A 12,884-nucleotide genomic window follows, 5' to 3' on the forward strand; every position below is an offset into this window, starting at 1 on the left:
TAACAAAACAATTTGATTCCATCTCATTGAAGACTATCACCAAAGCTGTTCTCTCTCTCTCCTCAATAAAGTATGTCTCCTGTTTTACTCATTCTTTATAAGGTCCTAATTCTTAAATCTGTCTGTTTCTATAACTCCAATTAACAGAATGTGAAAGTGACACTGTGTAGCTTCCAACGTTAGCCAAGAGAAGTCTTACATTTCTGCCCTGGACTCTCATGTGCCCACTGACATAAGTCAGAAAGCATGTAAGAAGTCTGACTGCCTGATGAAAAAGTGCACACTAGCCATAGGGAGAAGTCACAAGGAAAGAGAAAGGATTTCAAAGTTTCTAGTCACTCCAGTCTTCCCAGGTGGGTACCAAACAGGTAAGTAAAACGTCTTAGGAGACCCAACTTCAGCATCATCTCACTGCTATCTCAAATGGAACATCAAGTAAGAACCAGCCAGCTGAGACCACCCATTCACCTTCAGAACTACAAGAAAGAATAAACTTATTTTAAACCACTATGATTGTTATTTCTATAAAGCAACAGATTAATAAAGTCTAACCACCAATATATGAGAAATACATAAGCCCTGTCAAATGAAACCACTAAGAAACAAGGAAAGGGATGGGAAACCTATCAGTAATAATAATTCTATTTATAGGAACCTTAACTATAGAGTTTCATGAGATCTTAGTTCCATGAAATTTCTTTAAAAAGTGATTTTGAAAGTTATGAGACAAGAGATAACTGAGTAAGACCAAACATTTGCTATTAAGAAATAATCATTAAATAATTTAGATATGATTTTTTTTTTTCAGAACTGGGGATTGAACTCAGGCCCTTGCACTTGCCAGAGAAGTGCTTATTCCACGGAGCCATCTCCCCGGCCCCCTAGATATGATATTTTAAGATAGAATCCTTAACTTTTTGGGGGGAGTGGTGTTACTGGGGATTAAACTCAGAACCTTGCCCTTGCCAGGCAAGTGCTTATGCAGCTGAGCTATTCCCCCAGCTAGAATCCTTAACTTTAAAGATACAAACTAATATTCATGTATATTTGTGGATAAAATATGATATGGGGGAGTTGGGGTACAAATGAAGCCAGATCATGAGGTTTTTCTTTAAATTGGTATATGTCTCATACATAATAATTGTATTTGTTTTGAAAAAATATGTATTTTTTTATCTTGAACATTTTAGTACTTTGCCCACCCTCCCCTTGCCTTGCCCCACTTCCTGACAACTTGCCCGTCTCCAAAAGTCTGCTTTCTTGTTTCCTAACCTATCTCCTTTTTATAACACTCTCTATATTTTGGGTTCTTCATATAAAGTCATGCAAGATTTAACGTTTTGTGTCTTAATTCACTCAGCATTATGTTCCCCAGATCCTTCCATTTTTCTATAACTCGTGTAAATTCATTCTTCTTTGAGGCAAAGTAAATTTTCATTGTGTATACATAGCACATTTTCTTTAACCATTCGTCTATTGGTAGGTACCTAGTCTGTTTCTGTAGTTGGCTAATATGAATTGGATTGCTACAACCATACTGTACCACTACTGAATGATGTCTTTCATTCTCTGAGAAAAATATCAAGATTACTTAGAGCTAGGTCAAACGGGATTTCCACTTTTAGCTTTGGAGAACTCTCCATACTGATTTGCATAGTACTAGTTTACACTTCCATCAACAATTAGAAGGGTTCCTTTACACTCCACATAATTGCCAGCATTATTTTTTCCTGTACGCATGTGTATGTTCTCAGTGATAGCCACTCTTACTGTATTCAAAAGAAATCTCAAAATTGTTTTGTATGCCCCTATGGTTAAAGATGCCTCACTTTCTTCATGAAATTATCAGCCATTTGTACTTCTTTTGATAAGTGCCCATGCATTTACTTTGCCCATTTTTTTATTGATCTTTTGTTTGGGTGGATCTAATGTGTTGAATTCTTTATATAATAGAGAGATTAATCCTCTTATGCAAAGACTAGCTCACAAAAAATTTTCCCCTTCTGCAGATTGTCCCTTCATTTTGTTGATTGCTGCCTTTAGTGTACCTTTTTAATTTAACATAATCTTATGTTTATTCTTGGTATTATTTCTTGTACTATTGCAGTAATGTTCAAGAAGTCTTTGCCTTTGCCTATGGCTTCAAGTGTTTCCCCTAGTTTATGTTTCAGTGGTTTTTTTTTTTTTATTTAGGTCTTTGATCCACTCTGATATTTTAGTACGTAAGTCTAATTTCACTTTTCTGCACAAAACTAGTTTTCCTAGTACTATTGGTTATCTTTTTTCTAGAGAATGTTATTGCCCCTTCATCAAATCAGATGGCTAAAAAGATACATGGGGTTAGTTTTGTGTCTACTGTTCTATGCCACTGGCTTACATATCTATTTTTGTGCCAATGTCATGCAGTTTTTATTACTATGACTTTGTAGTATAACCTGAAATTTGAGATTTGTATGCTTCACACTTTATTCTTTTTAATCAGGATTGCTGGCTATTCAGGGTCTTTTCTGATTCTATATAATTTTATGATTGTTCTTTCTATTTTTGTGAAGAATGCTGGTATTCTGATAGGAACTGCATTAAATTTACATATCACCTTTAGTAATGTGGCAATTTTCTCCCTATTCAGGAACCAGAGTTGTCATTTAATTTCCAAAAATCTAATCTCTTCCCTCAGGTACCACAGTTTTCACTTCAGGGTACCACAGTTTTCTTTGGTTAGCTTGGTTCATTGGTATTTCACTTTTTCAAGCTACCATAAATGGATTGTTTTCCTGGTATTTTTTCACTGGAACCATCACTGGCTATTGATTTTTGTACACTGATTGTGTATCTTGCCATTTTGCTGAATTTATTCACTCTATAGGCTATGAGTTTAAAGTGTTAAAACTACAAGTTCGTTTTTTATCTCCATAACTTTTACATATATTTTAACTTTCCATAATAAAAATGTGCCTGCTTTGTTGAACCATTTGGTCTTTTTTTTTTTTTTAAGTATGTCACAAACTTAAAAACCAATGGTAGCAGAAAGGAGGTATGATAATAATAATCCTTGTCTTATTAAGTTTTTTTAGCCAAAATAATTTCATATCTTCATATATCCAAAATGATACAGATACTTAGTTCTATTTTCTCTTCCTGTCTATAAAATTAAGGACCATAGGTATCTGACTCCACCACACACAGAGCTGAGTGGGTTGTGATAACTTACTAAAAATGTTTTGAAACCATGCTTAGCTATGCAGATGTAAAACATTTTTGGTAGTGAAGACTGTGTTGGCAAAATATGTGGCATATATGCAGTAAACTCTTTCAAAATCTGCTAACTCAGAACTTTATCTTTAATACATTTGGCTTCATAAACATTTTAGATGAGTGAGCAAATAGGAAGAAAAGGTATAGAGATTTTTACTGCAATAATTTTTGTCTTTGATCCTACATATTTTTAAGAGACAACAGTGATCAACAAATTAATTTATCATGAACCTACCAGAACTATATGCTCAAACAACATATATTTCCCAGTACAACTGAATTTTCAGCATAGGCTTTAAGCTTTTATATGCAGGGTACATTATAGGTAAGTACTATTTACCTGATCAAATTGACTGCTGTGTGCTTTTGATTTTTAAACTGATGGCTAGAACAATGGAAGCCTGGTATTTAATATGTGCTGGTCAAGTGAGCAATAAACAATTGTGAAGTTTCCTGGGGGCTGTTCTGTTCTATCTCATCATCAGTAAGATAAAGCATATGTTGAATGTTAGCCTGGGCGGACACAATGTGTCCTATTTATTCAGGTTTCTTTTGAAGCCACAATTTATAAGTTTTGTTTCTTAGGGGTACATGTCAAACTTCATTTAGCATTAGCTGGTATCCAGATACACTGAATAGCAAAAAGGCAGCATTTGAGGGCAAAGAAAAAAAAATGTTTGCTATAAGAGCAATAATGTCAGCTTCATTTATGTAACTCACAGAAAACAAGAGGAGATATACAATGAGAAAGCTGACAGGAAATCAAGAGTAAGACCATTCTTTTTGGTGGGGAAGGGGAAGTCCTTTTGATACATGGTTTTATTATGCAGTTCAGGCTAGCCTTCAACTCAACTTTGTAGTCCAGGCTGGCCTCAAACTCACAGTGACCTTCTTGCCTCAATCTCAAGTGCTGGGATTACAGACATGCACCATGGCACCCAGCACCATTCATTTAATTTACAAGTGTAAAACTTACTATGAACATGGAGAACTGCTACAATATTGAAAAAACTCTTAAGGCAATTTCTAAATGGTAGACAGGTTATCTTTAAAAAAAAAATCTACCTTTTAATCCATAAACTTCAAACATTATACACATACCTAGACCATGTTCCTATGCATAATATTTTTCCCTAAAAATATTTGGCAAGTTTTTCTGGAAGAATACTCCAATTTTAGATGCATTAGCAAAATGCCTGTGGAACTGATTCTTTAACTTTAATACATCTTCATAGGAAGTCAAAATTTGGTAGACTGTAGAATACTGACCCAAATGAAATAATTAACACTTGAATAACATTCTGTAGTTGGAAAGTATTCTATTTGGTGGTCAGGGTTGAGACAGGGACTCACCATGTAGTGCAAGGTGGCCTTGAACTCACTTATACAGCCCAGGCTGACCTCAAGCTCACAAGCAGTCCTCCTGGCTCAGCCTCACAAGTGCTGGGACTCCAGGCATGCACTGCCACATTGGCAAAAATACTCTAGTATTCCATTTTTATTAGTTCATTTAAATCTCAAAATAGTCTGTATGTTCAGTACCTTAAATCTAAGCTTACAGATGTCCAACATGTGGCTCAAAATCAGTTATGTTTATAAATCTGAATAATTTACCCTTGTATGTCTGATTGTTTCAACTATATCATCATAACTTGGCAAATAGTTCTCTAGTTCGATTGTAATGCTTATAATTATGGGACAAGTTATCAATCCATGCACAACATCATTTTCCTAAAATTTTAGTGTGTTGTTCAGTTCCATTTCAAAACTCCTTTACACTGTGTGAATTGAACATAGTGACTATATTCATCTTTTGACAGATATTCATGTGATTATTATATCCAGTGCATCAATGAACCCTTTATCCATACCTCCTGACACATGTAACAGAATTACCAAATCACAAGTTATATACGTGTTTTATATATATGTGTGTGTGTGTGTGTGTGTGTGTGTGTGTGTGTGTGTGTTTGGCTTTACTGTGTGTACTCAATTGATTTCTCAAATGTTTATATTAACACTATACGCTACTTTAACAAACCCTGAAAACTATACAATAAATGATTTCAAAATGTATAACATAAAAAAAGAAAAGAAGGGGGCCGGGGAGATGGCTCAGTGGAATAAGCGCTTCCCTGGCAAGTGCAAGGGCCTGAGTTTGATCCCTGGTTCCACAAAAAAAAAAAAAAAAAAAAAAGAAAGAAAGAAAGAAAGAAAGAAAGAAAAGAAAAGAAAACAGAACCCTAATTATAAAATCCAAAATAACAATCATTATCTAGGAAACAGAAGGATGAACTGGGATGAACAGTCACAAAGAGCTTCAAACTACTGGCAATATTCCAGGTTTGAAGGCTGGCTGTAAATTCCAGGATCTATACGTCTAAGCTGTATAACTTACATATATGTTATATGTATTATCCTATATTTTATCATTATTTATATAATTTTAAACTTTGGTTTGCATAATAGTAAGGATATAAAATGGTAGGTGCTTTGGGAATTGTAGGCAAAGAGAAATTACTGGAAAAGGAGATTAAAATAAAATTACAGAATTTTTCTAATGCATCATGCCAAATTTTGCTAACTTGGAGGACCCCAAAATAATATCCCCTCTTACACATTAGTTCTGTTTATTTGTTTTAAGCCACCTCAAAGTTCATAGAAACTGAACCCTGGGAAATAAAGGAAGAGATTTGGTAATGCTATCTTTCCGGAGGAACTTTTTTTTTTGTTCTATACATCTATTGTGAAACATTAGTCAATAATTAGCTTATTATCAAAGGAACAAAATGATAAATTACCAATCAAGTGCCCAAAAAATAATAACTGAGATTGAACGTCATCTTAACAGTTAAAAAAAAAAAAAAAATCAGCATATATCCCTAATGGGTATATTTATTTATAAATTAATACATATACTACTTCACTCATACACATTTGACCATATACAAGTCAAATTCTCAAAGAATTTGATAAAAATGTGAGCAGAAGTTCAGTTTTCCTACAGCCCAGTGGAGACCTACAGTGAATTTCTAACTGGTGGTCAACTTGTTACACTAGTGTGGTGCTGGCTGTGAGTGGCCCATCTGAGGGCTGTTGTCAGCAGCATAAGAGGCAAAACTGGAGAAGCTGTTGAGAAGCTATTAGGGAAGCTGTTTGGAGAAGCTATTAGAGCTGTTGGAAGGTGCTAGTTATCTTGGGCTTTTCTGCTAGAGGACCTTGTCAGGCTGGCTTTCCTGATGAACTTGGTTGTTCTTGTTGGAGGAGGAGCTCGGGAACTCATTGTTGTTGAGGATGGCTGTGGTACTTTTGGCAGGAGCTCTGGTTCTTACCTTGAGCCCCACTTCCTAGCTCTGATTCAGATCTCTCAGCCTGTTAGCACAGATACTTCATCCTGCTGGCATATACTTTCTACATTCCACCACTGACCTTTGGGCCTTCTGAATACAGATCCGTGAAACAGGCCTGCATGAGACATTGCAAAGGGCTCTAGGTTTCCAGTTGGACTTGTGGGAGGCACTGTTATGAGCTCTAAGCCTTCAGCTGGACTCACACATGATACAAGGACCCAGGTCCTCAACTGGAATCTTTGGTGTATGTGGGGACAGATTTCCTGCATGCACTGTATATGATTCTTTGGGTGACTCATTATAAAATAATCTTATAAAATATGTCCTGTATTGTATGGTTCACCTGGCAAAACCCCCAAAAACGATAAGACCCTTGCATTCATTCCTGAGGCTTATAGCTTCATTTGGACATACCATTCCAAATAACCAGAAGAATTAATTGCATAAAGTTATAAGTAGCCCAAACCTGCAAATGGCATGGCTATTTTGTTTGTAAATCTATAATTTTCAGTTATCTATTAAATTTGTATCTATCACAATGGAAAAAAAAATCAGTGCATCTAACTGATTTAAAGTAGGTGACATTCAATGTCTCAACAACTGTACGGACAAATAGTATTAAATGAGGCTCATAGACATCATTTTCAATTTGACTATGTCCAAGGAATTCAAAGAAAAACACAAAAATGAAGACATAAACCTAAAAAACATAACCTTTGTGGTACTGATTATCTGATTTATCTTAGCTTTCTAAATAGATAAAATCAACACTTCTAAAGAGTTGTCTTTAACCCAGGACTTCTTTTATTAAAGTGCATGCCTGAGGGATAATAGTTTGTTTCTAAAAACAAAGAGCCAGATTTCACAATGTGTCTTTGCCAGAGGCATCACTCCCAGAAGCAGGCAGCTAACTGCATGTCCTGCTGCACCTGTAACAATTTAATTGCATAAGTCAGCCTAGTCAAGCATCTCTGCTCATGACTAGGAGACATGAAATTCATTGTCATTATTGTCCCTGTCATTTTGGATCATTATATCCAGCTGCAGAATTTTCCTCACTTCGGTGCATTTTTACCTCCAGGAACCAGGGATTATAGCTGAGGTTGGGGTGGGGGCAGGACTATGAACTGCATTTACCTCAGGGGAGCCAAAGATTAAACTGGCTTTGCTCTCTCATGAGCTGATTCCTCTATTTGTATGCTATGAGTTTTAGACTGGGATAAAAATGAATATTCTAGTGAATGCTGGACCTTAATTCCCCCTCTGAAACACAAATGGAACCAACTTTTATTTACATTACAAAAGCCAATGTAATTTCTTGTAGATCACTATTTTCATACGTGTATAAGAAATATAGACATTATTAGGTATAAGCGAACAGACATTTCTCTCTATCAATGTCTTGACTGATAAAAGCAAAAAATTTAAAGCCATAATTTTGTTCTCCACCTTCATCTTATAAAGGCTTAATGGAGATATATAATGGTTTTAAATATTTAATGATTTTTAATTATACATCATATTCTGTGCACTGGATTGGATGACTGCAACAAAGACTCACTGTAAGAACTGGCAGAAAGAGGAGAATTGGTAGAAGAACATAAAATAACCTCTCAAGGAAACCAGCAACCCTCCCACACCAGCTGATCCACTCATATATCGTGGCTTAAATACTTCCAGCCAACTTGGGGGAGAGCCCACTTGAATCACCTCGCACCAGCAACAGCCACAGCTAAGTGGGTCTCTACAAGAAAGGGACAAAGGACCCAACAGAAAACACTGCAAGGTTAGCAGTGGCTGTCCAAGTCTTTACTCTCAGGACTTGGAGCCAGAGGCAATGAGATCACTGTGGGTTTAAGGGCAGCCTATGCTACAAAACAAGTTCAAAGCCTAAACTACATAGTGAGACTCTACCTCAAAAAGTGAAAAAGAAAAAAAGGAAAAAAAAAAAAAAAAAAAAACCGAAAGAAAGAAAAAACCCTAGGACATGTTCCAGACAGCTGCTGAGTAGACTCTGACCTCTCTATTATAAGAAGAAAACACAACTGGAGGAAAAACCTTGCATGTTACTTCAGCACTTACATTTTATATGGATTCTGAGAAAATTAACTTTGACTGCATTTTTAAAAGACAGCAGTTATTCCTCCACATGTCAGCTTGTTCCCTACCAGTTCATAATAAAGTATGGCAATAGATCGAATTTCTACCATACAAAGAATAGCTACTACATTATGCCAAAAGATAGAGCTTATCAACTTCTTAAATTTTTTTTTCAAATTTTTTATTCATTTTTTTATACAGGGTCTTGCTATACAGCTCAAACTCATAGTGATCCTCCTGTCTCAGCCTCTCCAGTGCTGGAATTACAGGAATGTGTCACCACGCCCATCTCAGTGGCCCCATCTCAGTGGCTCTGCACACTTATGGGGGTGGGGGGGGGGCGGCGGCAGCAGGGCTGGCACAGCAAGTGGTACTGGGGATTGAACCCAGGGTCCTTGAGCTTACCAGGCAAGTGCTTAGTCCACCGAGCTATCTCCCCAACCCTAAATTTATCAATTTTTGTGTGGATATATTTTCCTTTAATCATGAACAACAGCAATCAGAATTTATTTAGGGTAAACATGTGCTTTCGAAAAATTAAGAAAAATCTTTTAATACTTTACATTTTGTACTTCAAAGACAGTATCATAGAACCATAACACCTCTATGCTGTTGTCCAAAGCCCTGGACTGAGTCCATGTTTATCTCTCTATCTTACTATATTTTTACTCCATTATATTTTTCACTTTTCACTGGTGCTAAAGTAACTATATACTAATTACTAACATGAGTTAGTAAAACTTAAGTTAGCAAAACTTCTGATAGTATTTAAAAGTTCATTTGATTATTTATGAAGACATTTTAATCAGAATCAAAATTCTTCTAAAGTAGGAATTATAAAAATTATGGTTTCTACTTATTTTATAATGAATTTTTTTTGACAGGGTTTGACTATATATTTTAGGCTGTCTTGGTCTTGAATTCACTAAGTAGTTCAGGCTGGCCCTTAACACATAGCAATCCTCCTATCTCAGTCTCCCAAGTACTGGTATTATAGGTATATATCACCAATCTAATGTTTTATGAACTTAAGTATATTTTAATAAAGAAGAATCTGCAATTCATAATAACAAACTAAGGCAAGACAGTCACAAACTGAGATATTATATTTACTAACAGTCTTCATTAGGCAATTCATATATGCAAAGCTAATAAAAAAATTAATATTCAACATATTGAATGATATAAAAAATGAGTAAGAATTTGAAGAGTACTGTATGTGCAAGAAGGATAAGTAATAAGAAGCAAAGGCCACAAACATTTCCATGTTGAGGTGGGCAGGATGCTACTTACAGAATGCCTTCTGACATCTCGACCAGAAAACTATTTACTATAATCACTCGATAAGCTACAGTGGATTCACATTAAAGTCTGGTGCGCAGAAAGCAAAGGGCACCCATAAAGTAGTTAAGTGGCCCCCTGTAGTGTTTAGATGTTAATTTTCTAGCTTCTAATGTTTGTTTAAGACCCTTAGCATTTTTCTAATACTGCTGCTCCAAGGACAAACTTTCAGTTAGGTCTCCATTGTCCCTTCTGCACATATATATTCTGAATTTATGTATGAAAACCCAACTGACAAACAACTGAATTCAGAAATGTAATACTGGAAAGAAAAAAAGATAAGGGTAGCCATGAGGACAGCCCATAATATGAAGTATAAATATCAAAGTCTCCTCAAACAACAACAGAACTTCTTAATGCTAAGAGAATGTTGGTGAACATATGGCACACATGCTTCAGCCAGCTACTCAGCATCACTGAAAGTGCTAAAAGATTCACCATCACTTTGGTGAACTACTTAGTGAATATTAAGACTTCAGTTATCTAGGTCCAAATACAAAAAACCACATAATGGTGGAGCGAAGAGTGAGCTACAGGGTTAGCCTAAGATATGCTCTGTCACAGAGTTCTAAGACCTTCTGAACAGGTAGAGCCATTTCCTTACAGACAGACATCTTTAGATCATTAGTAAAATTGCACAAATGGCTTTGCCTGCTTTGCTTCACACTGTTTATATTGTTACATGAGCTGGAAATACATTAAGCATTTAGTTCCTCCTAATGAACACGTAAGAAATTGGGGCTGGGGCAATAGCTCAGCAGTCTAAACACCTGCCTGGCAAGCACAAGGACTCCAGTTCAATCTCGGGTACTGAATGTCAAGCTATCCCTGTAACCCCAGGCTCGCCATGCCAGCCCTGAAAACCGGTGTGGTGGCACAGGCCTGTAATCCCAGTGCTGGGAATGCTGAGAAAGGAGGATTACTACAAATCTGAACTGTGAAGCGAGACCCTGACATAAATAAATATTTTTAAAAAGAAAGTATAAAAAATTATATACAAAACAGAACTCACCTTGAATGCAAGGTAAACAGACACTAACTAATGTCAGTATTAGAAAACATCTATCAGCAATAACACAGGTGAGTGATAAAACCTGAGAGTTTAGTTTAACAATGCCCTTCATCTACCTTCATCACACAAATTATATGTTCAAGAATACGTCCTATGCAAAATACAGACATGTCACTTCTAGCCCAAGGGACACTTTTCCCTAGACTTATAGCCCATTGAAAAATAGAGGTTTCATCTACAGAACTTAACAGATCCACAGCTGCTTTCACCACTGTAACATATTCATAAGGCAAGGATTCACTGGCAAAATAAAACAAAGTAAACAGCATACAGGTGGGCCCAAATTCGTAACAGTGAGACACAGTCCAAGTCAAACATGAGACTAAAGTCAAAATTAAAAACAAAACACACATGAAACAAATAATAGGCCAGGGATATAGCTCAGCAGCATAAGCACCTGCCTGGCAAGCACAAGGTCCTGAGTTCAATTACTGGTACCACAAAAATACTAAATAAATAACATCATAATTCTACGAAGGAAAACATTCCAGGCAGTGTTTCAGCCACTACTAGAGACAACAATGAATGTGTGTGTGTGTGTGTGTGTGTGTGTGTGTGTGTTTTGCAGGACTAGCATTAATATTAAGAATGCAAAATCATTTGATTAAAAGGATATTATAGGTCGGGCATGGTGGTGCTCACCTATAATCTCAGCATTTTGGAAGCTAAGGGAGGAGGAGTACTGAGAGTTCAAGGCCAGCTTGAACTGCATAGTGAAATACTGTCTCAAAAAGACAAAAAAAAAAAGCATACTATGAGGGCCAGATTATATTTTAAGGAGTCACAGTAAGAACGAAAAATACCACACAAAAAGCATCACATACCATCGTAGTAGACAATTGCTCCCACCAGTCTGTCCTTCTGGAGCATAGGGAAATGTTCAAGGGCTCTCGATTTGCTAAGCACGTAACTGCTCTTCAGGCAATTACTTCCTGCAACCAGGTCATACAGCTTGATTCCAGCCCAGTAGTAAGGGAGCTGCCACCACCTACAATAGGGGGAAAGTTTCTTTAGAAAAGTAGTGTAACATTCTAGTGACACCTTAAATTACAAAAAACTTTTCACTATGGAAAACAAAGCTCACCCAGAAGTGGATCACAAAGGACCAAAAGCCCTGCATAAACTGTTCTTGATATCAGTCTGGGTGAAGTGCACAAGTAAATGAACCAGTGAAATTTTAAATCAATCTTCTCTAAGCCTCCCTTCCTGGTTGCATATTAGAATTTTGGGAGGAACACTGAAAATAAATACTGATGACTGGAGCTCATGTTTCCAGGAGTTGATTTATCCAGAGTAGGATGAGGGCCTAGGTTTTATAATGCACACCCAAGGCTGAGAATCACTGATTTAAGTGGTCCTGAGCAATCTGTGCCAAAGCAGACAAGTTATAAAATTTACTTCATCGCCACCATACTCAGGCGGCTAAGTGTTACAAAACCAACTTCACATTATTGTGCCTGTTTTACAACTTAAGGGACCCTCATAGGTAGCTGTAACATAGAAAACTAGGTTTATAATCTGACACCTAGTCAAATTTCAATTTAAGTTAACTTGGATACTGAAAATGATCCAAAATAGCTTGGGTTTTCAGTTGCTATGTTGCAGGTTCAAATTGTACAGCAGGATCCTGTTCAGGTTTCTATACTTCTAACTCTCATATTCCTCAGTACAAATGAAGTTGCTCATCTAGATACACTAAGAAATTACAGGGCTGGGGAGATAGCTCAGTGGCATTAGCACTTTCTTGGCAAGCACAAGGTCCCCAG

The 12,884-nt window shown here is 36.5% G+C and overlaps 1 protein-coding gene across 1 annotated transcript in view; it reads right to left on the reverse strand.

Annotated features, from left to right (window-relative positions):
- Gpd2 (glycerol-3-phosphate dehydrogenase 2) overlaps window positions 1-12,884 on the reverse strand; it is a 163,327-nt gene that overhangs the window by 69,918 nt on the left and 80,525 nt on the right. The gene's annotated exons all lie outside the window — the stretch shown is intronic.

This window comes from Octodon degus, unplaced genomic scaffold, assembly GCF_000260255.1.
Source record: "Octodon degus isolate 3935 unplaced genomic scaffold, OctDeg1.0 scaffold00032, whole genome shotgun sequence".
NCBI lineage: Eukaryota > Metazoa > Chordata > Mammalia > Rodentia > Octodontidae > Octodon > Octodon degus.